Below are 20626 nucleotides of genomic sequence, written 5' to 3'. Positions count from 1 at the left end.
AATAATCTGCTTGTGATGGTCCCCGTTCAAAATGTATAAACTTGCACTTATCAACATTGAACTGATATTCATTTTCATTTCTTCAGATCAGTCTGAAAATATTACATATCGAAGAAAATCTCCCTTCCTTTCTTTACGTCATTTAGAAATACTGGTACATTGCTATCCAAATCAACCCCAATAACAATATATACAGAGTCCGTCAAAAAATGTATACACACTTCAGCAAAAGAAAACCCTGTATAAAAATTGTAATACTAAGTTTATACAGACATCAAGGGATGAATACACGTTACCTTTGACTTCTACAATCACACGAGGCGTTCAAAGTGGTTGCCATTAGCGTCCAGACACTTATTATTACGGCTAACTACTGCTTGGTCAATTGGCCAAAGTGTCCGGTGGGATTGCTGCGCATGCCGTTTCAATTTCTTTCCGAAGGGCCACCAGTGTAACTGGTTTTCTATATATATACACTCCTGCCATAAAGTACGAAATCTCACTTGTCTGTATAAAAGTCCCTTAAGTAACTATGTTTCTATCATATCTCCTCTCATGCATCTCTTCCTTTTTTTGAAGACAAACATGGAACTTCCATGGGCGAAATGTATGACATTTGGCCTATTACTTGCCTCTGGATGATTTTTTCAACTGTCTCCCCATTCCCATGGAACCAACATGACCATATACTGTATATATATATATATATATATATATATATATATATATATATATATATATATATATATATATATATATATATATATATATATATATATTATAGAACTTTTTCAAGCCACTTTAAGCCCCCCGCAATAAGCAGAGCGATGATATTCATCTCCCACCTAAAGATCACCAGAAACATCCATGCCCACTGCGGAATTAGAACCCGCAGCCTATTAGTTGGAGAGCGGGTATGCTAACCACTCGGCCAACCAGGCCGGCATATACGAGTTAAACAACAATGGCCCAAATGTAAAACTCTGTGGTATTCCTCACTGGTTACTCTCCATCTCTTAGACTCATATCTATACATCTCTTTCTGATACCTGAAAGCCAGCCCCTTTCCTATCCATGTCACGAGCCTGTTTTGTATATTAGTTCTTTACTGTGCATCACAGTCTTTGATGACCACTCCACAGGTACTGATTTCTTTATAACTTGCTGCTCTCTTGTTCAGAAGGAATCAGGCAGGTGCTGAGATTGAACTTGAACAACCAGGTCAAGAGCATTGCTCTCTTGCAAGTTTCTTTAGAACCCGCCCTTGCCGATATCCCATTCGGTCCGACTGTTGTATTCGAATCAAGCACTTGCAGCAATTTTAAAAACTCATCTATCTCGATTCTTTCGTCTCCTTTCTCTCTTCGCATTCAGAAAGTTAATGGATCAATATGTTTGATGTTCTAAGTTAATAAGGAATTAAATGTGAACTTTATTATTTTAAATGTTATGTTCAGTTCACTTTCTTCTCTATAGGGAAAGTGAGCCCAGCATCAAAAGTCAAAACGAGTTTTAAGCAATTTGTCTGCATGCAAGAAGAGAAGCTGCGCGGAGAAAAGCATTTATTTGCTATGGTTGTTTCTTATTTTTGTAAAATTCCTAAGTCGAATCTCTTAGCGTTAAATCACATTTTTTCAGATAGTTTTGAATAGAAAAGTTTTATGTGAATAATATTGTAAGTTGTGATCATAACTCATTTAGAGAGCCAGACACAGTAAGGTCTGTCTAGACCTTACTGTGTCTGTTGTATTTCTTTTTAAATTCATTCATCGTCAGTACACTCAACGCCCTCTCTCAAAACACATTCCACTTTTTACGCTCCAGGAGAATGAAGAGTGGTGAACCTGTAAGGATGGCTTCCTGCTTTTCCATTCCCACATCACTTATGAAGATTCCCTGTTGTGTCGTTCTTTTCAACAATTTAAACTGTGATCATATCCATCTCCCATTCCACCTGTTTACCAAAACTCTGAACTTTTGACCATAATGAATCTCCTGATCATCTTCGTTATCCACCTCTGAATTTTCTTGTGCTCCCGAAATCAAGAAAATCACAACTATGCATGATCTTTTAAAATACAAAAATTGAATATTAACAACCTTAGACTGCCGTCACTTGTACCGGATTATTGTAGCACTCCTTAGCGCTGGTCATGATTAAGTTGGAAACCAGGGGCAGTGCCTGTGTGAATTTTAGTTGATAGCATTTTAAATTAGACATTCAGTTTTGTTTTGTTTTTCCCAATAGATTTCCACTGAGAAGCTTACTTAAATCCGGTAGTAAAATTTAAAATAATAATAATAAACTAGTTGTTTTGCATTGGGATAAATCAAATAAAAAACGATTGAGGTAAACTAGAGTAAATCAAAGAGATAAATTGAGGTAAATCAAATAAAGAAATACTTGAAAATCAACCCATACGACTTGTCGATAACAATACGTTGTAATCCAGGATTGTTGGGATTAAGCCAAAGCAACTAATGATATGAAACGAGTATACAGTATTACGTTTATAACTGAGTGTGTTCTATAGCAGGTTGGCGTGTTATGTCTGATGAAAAAAAAAAGTATAAGGCAGCCAAACTCTTCGCCTGGCTAGTTGCTTGCCTGCTAGCCCTGATGGATGTTCCGATCATGATGGGAAATTAATCCAGGTCTTTCAAACCAAAGGATATTTCCAGTGCTTGCTGCCCTGTAGAGGAAGCAGCACCAAAAACTATTACAGTAAGTCAAGAAGCATCGGCCTGCCTAACACAGAACGGATGATTCTCATAGTCGATTTACGCATGCCTGGGAACCTCTGTGGCTCAGTTGACATATACTTTGCTCTTCAGTCGGAAAGATCTTCCTTTCGAATCACTTCCAGGACAGGTGATTTAGTCAGTCTTTTAGGAGGTGAAAAGGTTTTTCTTCAAGGGGATTCTTGGTTTTCACCCCCAAAATCAGGCAAATTTGACAGAACACAACGCAATTTAGAGACATAATACACGTTGTCCTTAGTCCAACATGTTACTCCAACCCAGTCCGAGAAATCATGTCTGGCGGTGACAGAATAACTCTCTGGAGGAAAAAAAAAAAAAAAAAAAACTAGCACTTTGGGAATTTTATCTTCGTTTATCCTGATGTAAAGGAAAGTGATATGATATACTGTAAGTGATAACTTTTCTTTTTTAAAAAAAAATCGAAAATATCGCTCTCAACAAGCTTGTCCTTCAAAATTTTGAAGCAGCATTTTTAAATAAAAAAATAAAATTCTAGAGATAGGGAATTGGAAATTTGGACCCTCTGTCTATTACGTAATTCGACATAGCTGAAGGGTGGAAGTTAACTTTGTCCTTTTGAAGGTGTCACTCTGAGCACCACATTAAATTTCAACGTGGAGCCTGTGTACTGGAAGATAAATATTTGGCGAGACTTTTCCTGTTTTTTTTTTTTTAATGACTACAGTGCACGTGGTGTTAGTTGATCCAAAGGTAAATAAACGGGGACGAAACTACAGTTATTGCGACACACGAAATGGGATCAAAGGAGGCGAAGCGCGTCGCTACTGCAAACAAATCGGTTTCGACAGCAAGTGAGGTAAGAAAACCCCACTTTGTCTTCTGGGTGTGAAAATGAATGCGAAATCGCGTGTGTGTCTGCATCCTGCCCAATGAGAACGCGCTTTTGATTCTCCACGCGTCATATATCACAGCTCGGCTGTTAATAATGAGAGAATGTATGCCTGTTCCTCCTCCTAAACCGGTTTCTTTAAGTTCCCTGCTCACTAATTGCCTTAAGCGTCATCTGTGCGCCGAAACAACTTGAGCAACGGCCCGAAACCCAGTGAACCGGGTCGCTAAGCAGGCCCCTAACATCACGTGGTGTGTTACGTGCACCTCTACGTCGCTGTAGAACTCGACTAAGGAAGTAATGTTTTGCCACCGGTAGTTGCAGCGTGAACTGTCACTCGTTCCTTGTTTCTTACATGAAGTCCGTGTTCTTCCTCCAAGCAGGTCCCTTCGCCATTTCTTCGGCAGCACCAGGTAAGTGCTTGCTTGTTTCATTTGCTGTCATCTTAAGGCGCTTTCGATCAAAGTCAATTAACAAGAAACAAGTTAAGAAGTGCCATCCTGAAATGCAGCAAAGTTATGCCACCTCACTCTTCATATGCATCGACCGTGAGGGCAGTTGAACTTCAATGAATGGACAGTTGTCAGTTTTAGATAATTCTGTATCCCATTGTTGTTAAAAGAAGTCTTACAAAAATAAAAGCAGGTAGAAATCGACAAACAATCATCTTGCTCTTCCATTTCTGTCAAGCAAGAAAAGACCAGTAGATATTTTCATCCAGACACAGCTTCTTTAATTTGTTACGTCACATAAACTCTGAATGACTTTTCCTGACGTAATCAACAATAAAGAAGCTGTGTTAATATTAACCAATATTTCATCAAATCCTGGTTGTGGACCTCATAAAACAACAATAAGAAGCTAACCTGCAACAGATTTTTTTTTCTAATATGACTTAGTGTATCAGAGTATCAGAGATTTCGACTAATATCTGTCCAGATCTAAACTGTTCATTTCGGTCTCGATAGCTATCTTAATCTTGAACCACGATTTATTTCAATCTAGATCCCGATAATTGAGAGGTTAGTTTTTAGTCGAATCTTCCCATTTCCATCCAGTTGAACGATTGTCTTATGGCCGAGTGCAAGAAGTGCTTTAAAAAAAAAAAAAAAACTGAATTAGCCTTCGGATTAGAGAGCAGTCCATTTATGGAGACAAACAGGAAAAACACATCCCCAGTCACTACACCTCGTTTACAAAACGACCGTGTGACCTCACCTTGGACGAGGAAAGTATTTCATTATTTATTTTCATTAAGATTAGCATCTTGGTAAGGACCGTCCCCGTTGTCCCCATTAGAGGGGAAATGTTTGTAACAATAGTTTTATTACGTCGTATTAGAACAAGCCTGAAGGATTATGAGAGATCGTCTGGCTAGGGATCCTAAAGAAAGTAGCAAAAGCCAATCTTTATTTTTCTTTGGGGGAAGGAGAGGAGAGAGAGAGAGAGAGAGAGTTTAAAGGAAATATGTTTGATTTTGCTTTGAAAATACCCACTTTTTGTCTACGATATGCTTTGAAATATCCTCGCATATTTTGAAAAATTCTCGCTTCCCATTCGTTACCGATGAATTTATTTGATCATCGCTTCCAATTGCAAACTTCGCAATTTCGAAATGTTAATTGCTTGCGTTAAACTGGAGTAATGGTTGAGCAAGAAGAACGGAAACCAAACGCACGATTTCTTCACTTGCTTCCTTTTAAATAAAACGCACTATCATTAGACCCAGCATGGATTTGTTTCTAACAGACTCCAAAGATATGCTAAAAATCGTCTTTGGATTCGCAGCAGAAACATGTTGAGAAAGTTCTCCGGATTATTTTGACCAAACAACATAAATATCGCCCCCCCCCACCACCTCTGATCTGAATGCGTGATGATTTTAATCACCAAATGAGAATGATTGCATTGTCTCTCTTACAAAAGCAATTGCGTCACAACGCAATGGTTCAGTGCAGATAGACAGGATTATGAATTCGTCTTGTCATTTGAAATAAAGCGCACCCAATTGATCCTCCAGCAGTTGAGAAATGAATTTGCGAAATCTTCCATCTTACCAGTATAATTTTCTAGATCGATAACTTGTAGACATAACATTTCAGACAATCAGTCTCAAGATGAGTTATCGTTTCTTTGACCCAGAACTGTCTGAAAGAAAACTGGGGATTTTTGAGACTCATTTCCTCTGAGACAGACATCCTGCTAATACCAGTTGAAAAAAGAGGAAACAATTCCTATTTTCCTGTATCATGTGTGCTATTAACTGTGTGTGTTCACTAGCGGGTCTGTTTGTTTTAAGATTAAAAAAAAAAACACTCCGTCTGTGAGTGGTAACCAGAAAATGTCGTTACTAGTATTTCTCAATATCCGCAATTTCTAAAAGTGATTGTGTCGAATAGCAGTTAACATCCTTCATTTTAGCGAAGAGATCAAAAAGAAAGCATTTGTGTTGACAGGGCTTGGAGGACGCAAGAGGTTGAATATTATTTGAAGCTCCCATTGAGCACTTCTTAAAAAAACAAAAATTCACTTATAATTTACGAGGACCATTTTTAAATTCGGTGAGTTCGTTCATTTCGGATACTGTAGGGCTATGTTAACACAGGATACTGAAATTGTGTTATTAAGGCATTCACTGTAAGTTACAGTAAATCGGAGATTTTCGCTGACAGGTCTGTTTATTAAATATGTTACGTTTTGTTATTATATAGGTAACCCTCGTATAACGCGGTACTTATACAACGCGGTTTCGATATAACGCTGTCTACAAATTGTAGTAACCCTTTATCTTTTCATATGTTTTTCACCGTGCGACTTGAAAATCAAATTTTATCTTCGTTAAATTTGCATCAGCTCGTATCGCTTATGTAGTTATAAGTAGCGAATTTATATTAGGGAAAATACCCTTTAGCACGCATGTACGTCAATTGTTTACCGTATAAAGTGTTTATTGTTGAAAATTGTCTTCGTTTTCTGCCAGGAAAGAGCATTAAAATCATAAGTGTGTTAAAGTCCAGCTGAGCACTTTATTTTCTGGTGAGTTACATACATAATTAATATGTAATGCTTTTTTTATGTAAAAAAAACATATTTTTATAGTAATGGCAACAAAAGCGAAAAACCAACATTGAAAAGAAAATTTATTTCTCTCGAAGAAAAAATTAAAATCTTGGATCAGTTGAAAAATTGAGAAAACCAAGAGCTGTTGCAAGGACTTTGAATTGAAACGAATCAACAATTCGAACAATCCAACAAAATGAACATAAAATCCGAGAAAGTGTTTATTGCTGGGTCAACGGTAAGTGCAAAGCACGTTGCTCTTGTACGCGATATTCTAATGGGAAAAATGGAGAAATCTCTATTGATATGGATAGAAGATTGCACTCGAAAGAAAATTCCTCTGGATGGAAATCTTATTAAACAAAAAGCTGTCACAGTTTATAAACATCCATGATGCAGACCAGGTGTTCGATGCGGATGAATCCGGTTATACTGGAAAAAAATGCAAAAACGCACTATATTTCGAAAAATGAAAGATCAGCTGCTGGATTCAAAATTTCTAAAGCAAGAATTACTCTACTGCTTTGTAGTAATGCATCAGGTGATTACATGACAAAACCGATGTTTTTTAACGATCTATGAAAGATTAAAATATGCACTTTATTTTATTTTGCCTAAAACATTTTATGCGTTATGTGCAATGAAGTTTAAGTACAATTTGTAATTTTTATAATTTTATACTGTGCATTTGTTTCATAATTTATATATTTTCATAATTTACATGAATTACCTGAATTAAATAAAAATCTATTTTTGTTGGATATGTCATTGTTGTTTATATAATTTAAAAAAAAAAAAACGATTTCGGAACCTAACCCTACTTTTTGTACGTGATCTGAGTCTCGCATAATGCGATTTATATAACGCGGCATTTCTATGGAACCTAACATCCGCGTTATATGAGGGTTACCTGTATTTGTTCATTAAAAGTAGTCAAGTACAGCAAACGTAATATTCTTTTTCGACTTAATATATTAAGATTTCAGCAATTCTCGCTTGATTAAGAATCGCAGCGGTAACTCAAGACAAGTGCTGCAGCAGGTCACTGACTGTAGCCGAGTGCTGTAGCAGGTCATTGCAAGGAGAGTGGTTGGGAGCAGAATCCGACCTCGTTAACTCCTGTTCTAATTTGAATGCTATCGATTACCCATTTTTATTTGGCATTTAGTGCATTAATTCTGATGAAAAAAAGAAAAAACCTAGAGCACTTTGAAAATGAGCAAAAAATACTCAAAATTCTTGTTTTTTTTTCTTCTTCCTTCTCCTATGCAGAAACGTCTACAGATTGTTCTATGCATTGTTCAGTCTATCCTGACCAAATTTAACTGTTGAAGACTGAAACGGAGATCATGATACTGCTGTTCGCCACATCGTTCAACGATTTCAGTTATTTTTCCTTGATTGTTTTATCTCAGTCATCTCAAAAAATAAGCGATATCTCATATAAGCTTCTCATATATAACTAAATTAGCCAAGTGCTAAGTAAAGAGGCGATTAGCTGTAATTTGAAAGCGGCTACTTGGCTGACATTATTTTTTTTATTGTTGTGAATGCAAGTTCCTTGCTGAAAATCAAGCAGTACCATAAGATCAGCAGCAACACTCCCACAATTTATTAAAGAGTCGGTCAGGGAACTGGACAAACCCCCTCCCCCCCGTTATCTTGAGTACAACTCACACACCAGCGCAGTGTGTATGCATGTGTGTGAAACTTCGATTTTATACTCCCTGATTTTACGTTTTTCCGAACGGCCACACTTTTTTTTTTTTTGTAACGTCTTGATCAAATGCCCATATTATGTAGTTTCGAATGTTCATCCCATTTTATATTTCCAGAATTTTAGATTTATCCGAATCTAGATTAATTTTTTCGTTCTGATTATAAAAGCTTACCAGTTTTAATGATTAGTTCAATTTTCAGAATTTCTTTATCACCCTGAAGAACAGCAGACTTCCTTCGCAGCCAGCACTAGAAAACAGTTCCTTCTCAAAATGCAATTGGCTGGTGCATGACTGCACATACCTTCATTGAAGCCCTGTTCCTGTTGCGCCCTACATAATCATTGAACAATGACCGTTTAGGTTAATCAGACGTTTCAGAGAATGAAGTTGTATTTCAACGCATTGTAAATTGCCAAGCGATTCTCCGAGTTCTCCAGGACCACACACACACATCACCATCTGATTCACATATGTGGGGAATACTGAAGGAACAAGTGCATCGCAACCTGGAACTTTATAACATTTTCCCCCTTGAATTCAAAATCCAACGTGTGCTGCAAGTTGCTTTCCAGGCAGGTAGTGTTTGATCTTCTTCTGTGATATCAGACAATCGCTCCCTCGTCTGAAGTTGGAGACTGAGACTCCAGGAAGTCGTTCACAAAGCTTTTATTAGATTTTCATTGTCTTTCTAGACAAAACTGTCTTATGACAAGGTTTACAAATTCACCTTTATAGCTACGTACCTTAGAAAAATGTTTTTTTTTTTAATTGCAGAAACTTTTAACATACCTACTCTTAAGTTGAAATGAAGAGTTAAAAAATTGTTTGCATAATTAATCCAATTTTTTTCTTCTGAATTGTAAGCCATCCATGATGTTGATTTATTGTAGCCTGAAGACCTTCTTGTATTGGTATGAGGAGCAATAAAATAATATTTTGTGGTGATGAGTACTGTCCTCAAAAGACACATTGCAGTCTGTTGAAGGCTTACCAGAAGCTTCTGGACTTGGGCTTACTTGGATGCAAAACTCTTCCTTGTTCCAGTCCACTACTGTAACTTATTTTCAATAAGCTTTCTGGATGGCGATGGTCCTAAATCCAGTGACATAACTAGTATAATGAAACTTCATACCTAGGGGAAGGAGGGATCCTCATAGGCTTGTTCTAAACATATGTGTAGATTTGTACTTTATATTCTTTTACCTCAAAGATTATCCCACACTAAATTATTATCTCATTTTATTCTAAGTTTAATTTGTCGTTATGTATAGAAAATTTACAGAATGCGCTGTTTCTGAAGATTTTAATTATACTTTAATTATAGAGATCATGATTTCTTTAGCGACTAATGAACTCCAAATCTGCATCTAGTAATGTAATATTGTAAGCGTGCGCGCGCACAAAAAATAGGTTATAATTCGTTAACTATTTGACGCATCAAAACTGTCTTGTTTTTGTTAGCAGCAATTTTAACAGCACTTCTTATGACAAAGACAAAATTCTCTTTTAAACTTTGAATATCTGCAGATTTGCACTTAATGTCCTTCACGATTACAAAAAGGGGTGCAGAATGCTTGACGCCGTTGAGTTTATCAGCGATAATTGCTTCTGCTGGATTTTTCAATTGCAAAAAAGAAAAAGCGACGCTAGTTGGATTGGATAAGGAAGGAAGGAAACATCAAGGAAGTAAGTGCGCAGTAATTGCTGCTGTTAGCGGTTAGACTTCTTTCTTACGTGTATATCAAGAAACCGGTATTCTCCTTAAGTTTCTTCCGCCCGGGTTACAAAATGCATATTTTCACGGTCGTTGATGGCTGAAAAAAGACGTTATTGAGAGTTTCACAAATCAGCAGTTTGAAAATAGCCAATTCAATATTAATAAGGCAGAAATTCAGATATTTACAAGCCGGTATCACGGAATGGTGCTTTCATTTTAAGATACGAAAACATCGATGAAATATTTGTACCAAGCATATTTCGCCAACGCTCTCCCCACGCACGTGAAAACATGTTAGCTGCGCGTCGCTTAACGGTGAGGTATTTACCTGTTTTCCAGGTCAAGTTTTTGACATGGAAGTTCTTGGCTGCCCCAAAAATAAGTGGGTAATGCAGGTCACACTACAATACGCGGTGGTTCTATTGGCCGACTTATTTAAACAAATAAGAGGCTTGTTTATTTCTTCTTATATTGCTTCTATAAGTTTATTTTAAAATCAATATTTTGCTTTATTTACTTCATTTATTAAACTGGGTATTCAAATATTAAGTTTTTTGTTTATTTTTCGCCATAATACTTATAAAATTATAAAAATATCTGTCGTTTCCTTCTTTCTCAGAGTATAATTACTTATTTACACTGATTTTATTCTGCCACTTGTCTCTTATCCTTCGTAAGAATAACATATCCTTTACCCACGCACAGTGTAGATAGTTATTTACATTTGACGCTGATGGTCATCACTCTATGGTTTTGGGAGTTAAGCCTCCTGCTAGAAGAAGTGATAGGGTCGCAGATTCCTTTTAAACATAGAGTCAGTAGGACAATCGCAAACATCGATGCCTATGGCGGGATTATTATTATTATTGTTGTTGATGGTTTTAATGGCATAAGGACAACAAATGTCATACTGGGCCATATCAAAGGTTATAGTAGTACACAGGGTAAGACAATCACAACCATCCATGCCTGCAGCGGGATTTGAGCCTGCGACCCTGTTGGTCGGAGAGCAGATACGCTAATCACTCGGCCGACCATGCGTAATGGCTAATTAAAATAAATAAATCGCTAAACTCACTTTTATTCCAAAGGGATTAATTGGAGATCTTTTAGCCTTAACTAACTTCCTGAAGACAAGTGGACAGCCAGTCTCCATCATTCAATCCTTCACTGATAATGAGTTCAAGTTGAAATGAATCAAAGCTGTTTAAGGGAGAGAGAGAGAGAGAGAGAGAGAGAGAGAGAGAGAGAGAGAGAGAGAGAGAGAGAGAGAGAGAGAGAGAGAGAGAGAGAGAAACGATTAAGGCAGACAACTGGCGTTATATCTTGGTCTTTAATCTAACACGCATATTACTGTCTGTAATAGTGGGTTGTAAAATCTATTTTTCGAAATGCAGGAATAAAATTCCGAGTTTCTGGGAGAAACGACCTAATTTCTCAAGCCGGAGATCGACTGATTTGGGAACCAGCCAAAGAAAGAAAAAGTTTTGGTTGACAACTAGAACAGATTTTATGTCGATCTTTCTTCAGAGCCTTAAGCTATGGATGCAAACGTTATTCCCACAGGAATACGTAGACCAATAGCCTATACGCGAATTATATTATAGAAAAGTATTAATGTTAGTTAGCGACATTATTAGTTTGTTATTAAAAAACGACATTATTATTTCCACTACAGCGAATTAAACTTATATTCAGAGAATGATTTTTAGGTAGTTGCAAAGTTATTTCTAAAAATCAAACCTTCATGGTCATCTGAAAGTGGCTGTTTTGAAATAAAAATCATGCACAGATGCTGGCGTAAAATAAATAAACTCACTTTTTTTTTAATAATGGGCAACATAGTTGAATTCTTTGGTGGTATCCTTATTTTATGTGGGGGAAAAAATAGAACCGCTGCCCATCGATTTCAGTAATAATAATAATAATAATAATAATAATTATAATAATAATAATAATAATAATAATAGAGCTAAACGAGTGCCTGCTTTCTTTGGAGAATTGAAAAGACGTTAGACTTTTTGCTATTTGTTTCTCATTTTCAATAAATTCAATGAAAACTCCAACAGAACTTCATGGAATGAGAAATTTCTTGACTGTCAAATATCGAACAGAACTGTGCGTCAGAGGAAACGACCTCCATCGAATAGCTAACACGATGGTGAATATAAAAGTTACAAGCTTTTTGCAGTGTTGAGAAATTTCAACAGAATGAGAGAGAGAGAGAGAGATTCAAGGAATTTTAACTGTTTTTCTCTCCAATCTATTGCTCCTTGTTATTCTTATCTAAGACACTATTTTCTGCGTAAGTAGGTTATAGGTCATAGCGCCAATCTCATACTTGTAATGGAGAAAAGTTTCGAATATTGAAGAAGATATTTTAAAGACATCTTAACTCGAAATGGATATTGCATACGATAAAAGACAACAGGTATTCACTTTTATGAGTAAATACCTGTTCACTTATTCTGAAACGTTTTCGGCCCAACAATGAAAAAACAAATTTATAATTTCAAAATTATTTTTATTTTTCAACATAATCTCCCTTAGGACTGATACATTTATTTCAGCGATGCTTCAGCGCCATTATCCCGTCCCTATAGTGGTTCTCAGTAAGATTTGCAAATGATTCGAAGAAAAACGCAGAACAGCGAGGAAGAGCTTTAGTTCTGGGAAGAGACAGAAGTCAGAGGGAGCCAAATCTGGGGAAGAGGGTGGATGTTCCAACAATTCATAGTGCAGATCCCTTAATTTTCCCATTGCCAAAACACCTTTGTGGGCAGGTGCATTGTAATGATGAAAGATGATTTTTTTTCTTCTGCAAACCGGGTCTTTTCTGAAGAATTTTTTCTTCTAGTCTGGTTAAAAGATCGCAATAATATTCCCCGGTTATTGCTTTACCCTTTCCAAGATAATTAATAAACAAAATGCCTTTAGCATCCCAAAACACCGATGCCATGACCTTTCCTGATGATGGAACAGACTCTGTCTTCTTTGGCGCGTAACAACCGGCTTCTGTCCACTGTTTAGACTGCTGTTTGGATTCTGGTGTGTAATGGTGAATCCAAGTTTCATCCATAGTAATAAATCGACTCACAAAATCAGTTTTATTCTTGTTAAAACGCTCCAAGCACTGTTGAGAGATTTTCATGCGAGTGCGTTTTTGACCTACTGTGAGCAAGCACGAAACCCATCTTGCGCAAAGCTTTTGCATTTGCAATATTCATGCAAAATACACACGTTCGTTTGAAATGCCTATAGTCTCAGCAGTTTCACGCACTTTGACTTGCCAGTCATCCAATACCATATCGTGCACTTGATCAATGATTTCCGGTGCTGTTACACGTTATGAACGTCCTTCACGTGGATCATCTTCAAGGCTGGTACCGCCACGTTTAAACTCGGCAGCACATTTCTTAATTGTCGAAAACGAAGGAGGGCCCATAAACTTTGGTGAAATTCGAATGAATTTGTTTTGGCGTTAAACCTTCTTTTACAAAGAATTTTATAACCGTACGATACTCAATTTTATCACTTCAAGGGACACTTTTGCTTCAGACAGCTGTATAAAACAAACTACTTGATAGAATGACTTGCAATTTCACATGGATGCTTATGACAGATGTACCAACTTAGAAAAAAAAAACATGATGATAGTGTTGCCATCTATGGTCGAGGCCGAGAACGTTTTAGATCACCCTCGTGTTTCATTTGCATTTGATAAGTGCATAAGATACAGTTCTAAATAGAAAAATTTGAAATCATTTCTTTGGTGATTTCTTGTGTATCATAGACAATTATCAGGAAAAAAAGTATCTTTAGATTCTATTATAGTTTTATCGAATACGAATCACGAACCACACACAAAATTACCTCGTGAAAAATTAATGCCCAGCCTTCTCTAAGATTCTCATATCTCTTGAGATGTCATCTATACGACGAAATTCCTTTTTAATGCTGCGTAAACAAATCTGACACTTCCTAAGACCGTCTATATCTTTGTTTTTCTTTAAGTGATGTTGGAATTAACTTACGAAGAACTTCTTTGTCAATTTTCCACTACCGACAAGGGCAGAATATTAAACAATAGTGGAGAAAGCAGGCCTTACAGAAGTTTAACTGGCGTTATATGGAAGTTAGCCATGACTGAGTCTTTACTATTGTTTCCCAACTAAAAAGACTTTGACTTTAAGGCATTAAAAATTCTAAGTATGTTAGGCACTTTGGTTCCCTTGAATGCTACTTTAAAAGTTTCAGAGGGGGGGGGGGAGGTTAATCAATCCTTCCTAGATTATCCGAAATCTGTCTCTCGAAAATCACCAAGGAAAACTTCTCAGTTGTGGATTGTAGGCTTCCTATAGACGGATAAGCACGCGAAATTTCACTGATTCCGCAGCTATCAAAGACATCTCCGTGCTTTTGTTACATATTCTACGTCATCATTTCTGCATGTTATCAAAATAAAAAAAAAATGTCATGGTCAAGAGTTGAACCATGTTGCAAAATAACAATACAACTTTCTTACGAAAAAAACTAATTATCGCATTTAATGCTACTAATTAGTCGATTTTATTTCCTGGTACTCTCTCAGAACACGAAGTTTGTTTGGAGGGCATTGCTGGTTGCGCTGCATCTACAACACTTCAATGCAGGGAGCCTGTCCAGCGCTAATTTTTGATCTACCAAAAGAAAATTTAAATTATACATTACAAAAGCAATGCCAACGCATAGTTTGGATAATGTATAATTTAAAGTAGCAATTGATTCATTAAAGCTGTCCCGAAGTTGATATAATAACCAGTTTATGAAAAGAAGTATGTCATATTGTTGCTTTGCTAATCTGAAAGTACTTTGTCTGCATACTTATTAAAATTAGCACTAAATGCGTGTTGCTCGACACGATTGCCTATTTTGTGGTCATCATGGTTAAAATACACTATCTCTATCTTTCGGTCTTCTAGATTTGTACTGTGCGGATGAACTCTGGAGTGTTTCTACAAATTGGCCCACGCTATGGGATGGTAAATGTTCAAAAAATGGTCCTCGTAATCACTCAGAAGTGTAATCAGCGTTTTTTGTTTGATTGTTTCAACTGAAAGATGTGATTTGAGGTTTTTTTTTTTTTCCCTTATCAAGGGACATCATCGTGTGTTTGCCAAACTTTGATTCATGGTGATGGATTTCTTCAACAGTGACCCTTCTTTCGGGAAGACGCCACTTTCCTTTCGGTATCGGTTCCAAAGGAGGATTGAAATAATTCTAAGGTTCCCCCCATATGCTCTCCCAAGAATTGTTTTGGAATTAATCCATCTGGTCTTGTCTTAAACTTTCACGAACCATTAAGGTTCTTAGCTGTGGACTTCACAACTGCGACTGTTTCGAGGATAAGGTGGTTATCCCTATGCCTCCCGGTGTGTCCTATGTCTGTAGATGCGTGAGATCATGCGGCCGGTTTGCTTGTTCTGGGGAAGACGAAAAACCCAAGTTTCCGGGTGAAAAAAAAAACTTCCATATGAGATTGGATAACTCACCTTTAGTCGAAAGATTCACTTCTTGAATCTTGAAAGACTGGTTTCGGGAATCGAACCCCAGTCTTTCCGACCAAAGGGCTTCGTCTTTAGAATGAGCTACGGAGGCTCACAATGAATCCATCTTGCATAATTTAATAGAAGTGAAGTCTGATTTTCACGACTTCATAGCCAATTCCTTCACTAACTCTAGTTTATATGCCACTCCATCAATAGTATTCGCATCTCCCCTTTTGTAAATGTGCGAGCTCTTTCCTTGTTCTCATCAGTCATTTATTTTATTAAACTTGGTCCAAGTAGAATGAATGCCACCAGAAATAAAAGTGCATCAAGGTTTGAGCTTTCTTATTCAAGCTATGAAAACAAATGCGCTCATTACAAGATATGGTTATTCGAATGGATGGTTCCACGCTCTTTAACCTGAAGGTTTTGGGTTTTGAATCCCAGCATGGGCATGGATGTTGTGAATGTCTTTTCATTTATATCTAATATAAATGACAGATCACCATTCCGCTTATTGTGCTAATTCAATGTGGTTTCGAAAAGGTTTCCCCTTTTGGTGTCTGGATAAGAATTCCGAGATAGTCTAACTTTTATTCCCCTATAATTATGAAGAGCAATAATTTTATGTCCTTTTTGAGTAGATTGACATAAAGTATTTCCTTATATTTTCTCAATAAATCAAAACTGCTGATAACAACTACACTTCTTAATTATAATCTGGAAAATAACAAAAGTTAATAACCAGAAATGAACGTGTAAACAACACTAATTATAACAATCACCGAACTTCAATAGACCGTGAAGTTTTGTTCGTAGTCAAAAACATCAACAACAAAATTATTATTGTTAAGACTTTTGTCATCTGTTTATCATACGAGTTTTGATTTTTCTCTTTTAATGACAATGTTGGCTACAATGCGCAGCACAGAGAGAAAATAAAAACTTCTATAACAATAATAATTTTCTATAATAATTTCACAGCTGTTGCTCATCTATTAAGTTGAACTGTTTAGGCTCGGAGTGACTTGTTTGTGTTGTGGCGGAAGTCAATTGCACAGTGAATTCAGAAACAAAAATTATAAAACTGGATTACTTGAACATTTTCCTGTTACTATTTTCAGAGTTAATAGAACAATCTGTTGATTGTTCAAGCTGGTTTGGACTACTTTAAGCGAATACATTTGCTTAATATGTTAACTAACTAGTTTTTTTCACCCCTCCTCTTTTTTATTTATTGATTCGACCTTGCATCTGGATGGTCCTTGCACAGCAGTGGGAATAGAACTTTCCTATACAGGAAGTTCAACGAACTTATCTCTGTGTTGCTCCTGTGCTCTTCCCTAACTGCATGAGTGGATCGGCATTCATTTCTCAGATACGCAGAGGTGTTCCAAGACGCTTCCCCCTTCTATATTGAAACCACGAAACAGGAAGTAGCCTGAATGGACTCGTTATTATTACAGTAGAATAAAAGTAGATTCTCAACTTGAAAAACTTTCAGAAAATTCTGGACAGAGTTTTGTCTTTAAAATTTCTTAGTTGTTGTCAGTCATTTAGTTACATCTAAGGCTATGAAGGGAATGTTCTATATCTATTCACCGCAAAGTGTTCTCTAGCCTATTCGTCTGTTTTTCAGGATTCCTCTTCCATATGAATCGCTCTCACCTTCCATTGACATATCTTTTGAGGTGTCTTCTCTCTCTCTCTCTCTCTCTCTCTCTCTCTCTCTCTCTCTCTCTCTCTCTCTCTCTCTCTGATAGGAATCCAATGCAGGTCTTTCAACCAAAGGGTAGGTTTATGGCATTCTTCCAATTATGTAATACCTATGGGGTTTTAAGATGTTTTTTCTCTTTTAATTATTGTATCGAACACACTTCTCTATCTTTAGAATGTGTTAAGTTCTTCTATTGCAAGGTATTTCAGTGAGCGTTTATTGATGAGATTACTGAAAGATTTTGCGTAATTATTTCAAGGAACACCAAGTAAGGAATTTAACTTTCCTTCCTATATTGCTATGCGCTGTAGCCGATCCGATAGAGTCAACAGATTGTAATGTACTATGACGTCACTTCCTCGTTCATTGTCTACACCTGTCAAGCGTGAAACTGCAATGATTCAACTGCTGAAAATAACCTGGCGGAATAATCAAGCATTGGGAGACTTCTTGTTGCAACATAATTTCCATTTTGCTCCGATAAAAGAAAAGAATATAGTGCACTTGAAAGCTGTGTTCCAGAAATAATAATAATAATAATAATAATAATATATTTGTTTGTCCTTTGTTTGCCCTTCACCAAGGGCGTACGTGTAGGACTAAGCAGATGGTGGAACGAATTAATTTGAAGGAAGAAAGAGATTAAGGAACATCCAGAAGAAGTAATTTTCAATGGGATGTTCCAGCAGTGATCTATGTTCATTCCTTTGTAATACGAGTTTTCTCAATCTAATAATTATAATAATTCTCAAGTGGAAAACCCGAAAACAATGGATGCTTAAGTTCACTATTAACTACAATTTTACAATTACGTTAAATGTAATTGGGCAATTGACTTAAAATATTCTTCATAGAAATCTGTTTTTCCGTTTCACCGTATCTTCTTGATTTTTTTTTTTTTCGTTTTGTTCTCAGATTAAGATAACGGCTTTAAATCACTGCATGATTTTCATTTTAAAGTGGATGTTTTAATTTTTTAAAGTTTCTTCCATCTAAAAGGCACTTTATGAATGGACAGCAAACAAGCGATTATAAACGTTCTTCCAAATTCTTTCATTGAGCGAAGGTTAACCAACATTTTTTTTTGTGTGTCTGATAACTCAATCAGAGTTGCAATTATGAAGTATCGTTTCTAATTGCAATTCTATTTGTCTTTGAGCTGCTTATGAAATGTGGAGTGTTATCTCTCTTGGCTAAAATAATTAGTCATATTTGCCAATGACATCTTTCTGGTTTTATTCAAATTGAGAACGTCACACAAAAGAAGAAAATATTTGTTATTTTCCACCAATCAGGCAACTGAACCCTTATTCCCCAGAAACAGATGCTGCCACTTTCATTCCATCTGATCTTATGAAAACTTTAGAACTGTTGGGTTAACTTATCCTGGTACTGAAGTCGTTGATGACGAAAGGCGTGTTTGAAAGTTATTAAGTTTCGGTGAAAGTTATATACATCTGAAACTTTTAATACTAACTGGAATCTCATTTATTACTATGGAGATATCCTTAAAAGATTTTGTATTGATATTTTGTACTTAAAAAAGCATTTTTTTTTATCCAAAAGGTTTAATTTCTTAAACCTTTTTTGTCATTTTTCACCAAGAGAAAAAGAAACAAGTACGACTCATCTGTGTTTCAACAGTTTTGGAGAAACGTAGTGTAAATACTGGAGACAAGCATTGGTTTTTTTGAGGCGAAAAAAGATCTGAATAATCGAGACCAACTTAGTGGGAGCAATTTTCATTGAACTATGAATTACTGATTATCAAAGCCATTCTAGATTCAGCTGATTTTACTGATGGATGTGCAGCAATATCGTCTTAGAGCACCTGTTATCAGAACCAGAGTATATGATCCACCGCATATTACACAGACTGCTTTCTTCCAAGGCAACCGAAGCATATTTTGAGATAAAGTACGCTGAATTCCATAACAGCAATCTCTCTATGGATATTAAGTTCAAGAATTGATATTTCCTAGACATCTGAACTAGAATTAAGCCACCTAAAAACAAATAATAAATAAATAAACTGATGACGTAGTAAACTAAAAGAGAAAAACGTTAGAAGAAAAATACTTTTGGTAGAAAAGATGAGAAAAAAGTTTTGTGCTGCTGTTCTTCATATTCACCTTTCATCGGTTCAAAGAATGACTGTCATTAATCCAAAAGTAACTGTCGAATAAAAAGGTTTAGCCTTTTGAAGCATTTCCTTAATCCTGACATTTCTGAGCTCAGTGGCTTCTTGTAGATCAGCATACTCAAGTCGAATATGCCCTAGAACGTACTGTTCACAGCGATTAAGAAAAATTCAGGTCCTAATATTTAGTGATGCTCATTCCGTTTTAGCCTTAGAGATTTGTAGACTTGAACATTTTTCTTCCTTGAAGAAAGTGCTGGACGGTATTGTAACCGTGCTCCATTGGTCAAAGAAATTTTTTTTACCTTCCTCTGTAAAAACGTGGGTTTTTGTTGTACACATCCAAATGCTGCTGTAATCCACCTGCCAATGCTTATCCATTCATAACAAACTAAGATGTTCCACTTCAAAGGATCTTCTCTTTACCTCCTGACGAGAAGTCGGTGAACATTGAATCATAAATCCTGAGACACATATTAAAAGAACATACGTAATAAGAAACATGTTAGTAGTAGACTGAGTATTGAACATTTCCACTTACGGAATGGTTTGGGAAACTGTAGCCAGCCTTATGTTCTATGTAATGCTAACAGTACCAGGAACAGTACCCTTCTAACTTATAGAAGTTAAGGACAGAATGGTTCTTCTTTATAAAACTCTAGTTGTCATGGAATTTCTCGGCATCTCGTCTGCAATCTTTCAGACGAGTTGGTAGTGTAACAGCTCACTGATCAACGCAGTTCGAATCTCGCCATCGGCATGGATGCCTGCGATTTTCTTTAGGTGTGAGATGGACTTCATTACACAGTTTGAGACACCACCGCAATAATTATTAGAATCCTGAAGTGGCTCGAAAAAACAAGTTCCGTGTTTGAGCTCTAGAGAAGGATTTCTATGGATTTGGAGGCACAAAAATAATAATTAGTTTCAAAAAACTTCCAGCTAATGTGATTGTGATGCAAGTTACGATGGGAATTAATATATAAAGCAACTGATCAAAACAGTTATCTGGAAGAGCAAATCATTGAGGGAAAAAAAAAGCAATTCACTAAAAAATGGAAGAACATTTCATCCTTAATCTGCTCCCAGCTATACAAGTACTTCCAAATACGAGGACACATTTTCCCGAG

The 20626-nt window shown here is 36.4% G+C and overlaps 2 protein-coding genes across 2 annotated transcripts in view; one reads left to right on the top strand and one right to left on the bottom strand.

Moving 5' to 3' along the window:
- Positions 1 to 20626, bottom strand: part of LOC150106148 (histone H4-like) — a 214436-nt gene that overhangs the window by 180128 nt on the left and 13682 nt on the right. The gene's annotated exons all lie outside the window — the stretch shown is intronic.
- The window catches only part of LOC150106147 (putative fatty acyl-CoA reductase CG5065), a 212891-nt gene continuing 195994 nt past the window's right edge, over positions 3730 to 20626 (top strand). Inside the window, exon 1 of the mRNA XM_090393891.1 lies at positions 3730 to 4026. The gene's annotated coding sequence lies outside the window, so the exon portion shown is untranslated. The remainder of the gene's footprint in view (positions 4027 to 20626) is intronic.

The sequence above is a fragment of the Typopeltis vanoorti genome, chromosome 6 (genome assembly GCF_054136105.1).
Source record: "Typopeltis vanoorti isolate ZY-2024b chromosome 6, IOZ_Tvanoo_1.0, whole genome shotgun sequence".
Taxonomy (NCBI): Eukaryota; Metazoa; Arthropoda; class Arachnida; order Uropygi; family Thelyphonidae; genus Typopeltis; species Typopeltis vanoorti.
This window is presented reverse-complemented; position numbering and strand designations above follow the sequence as displayed.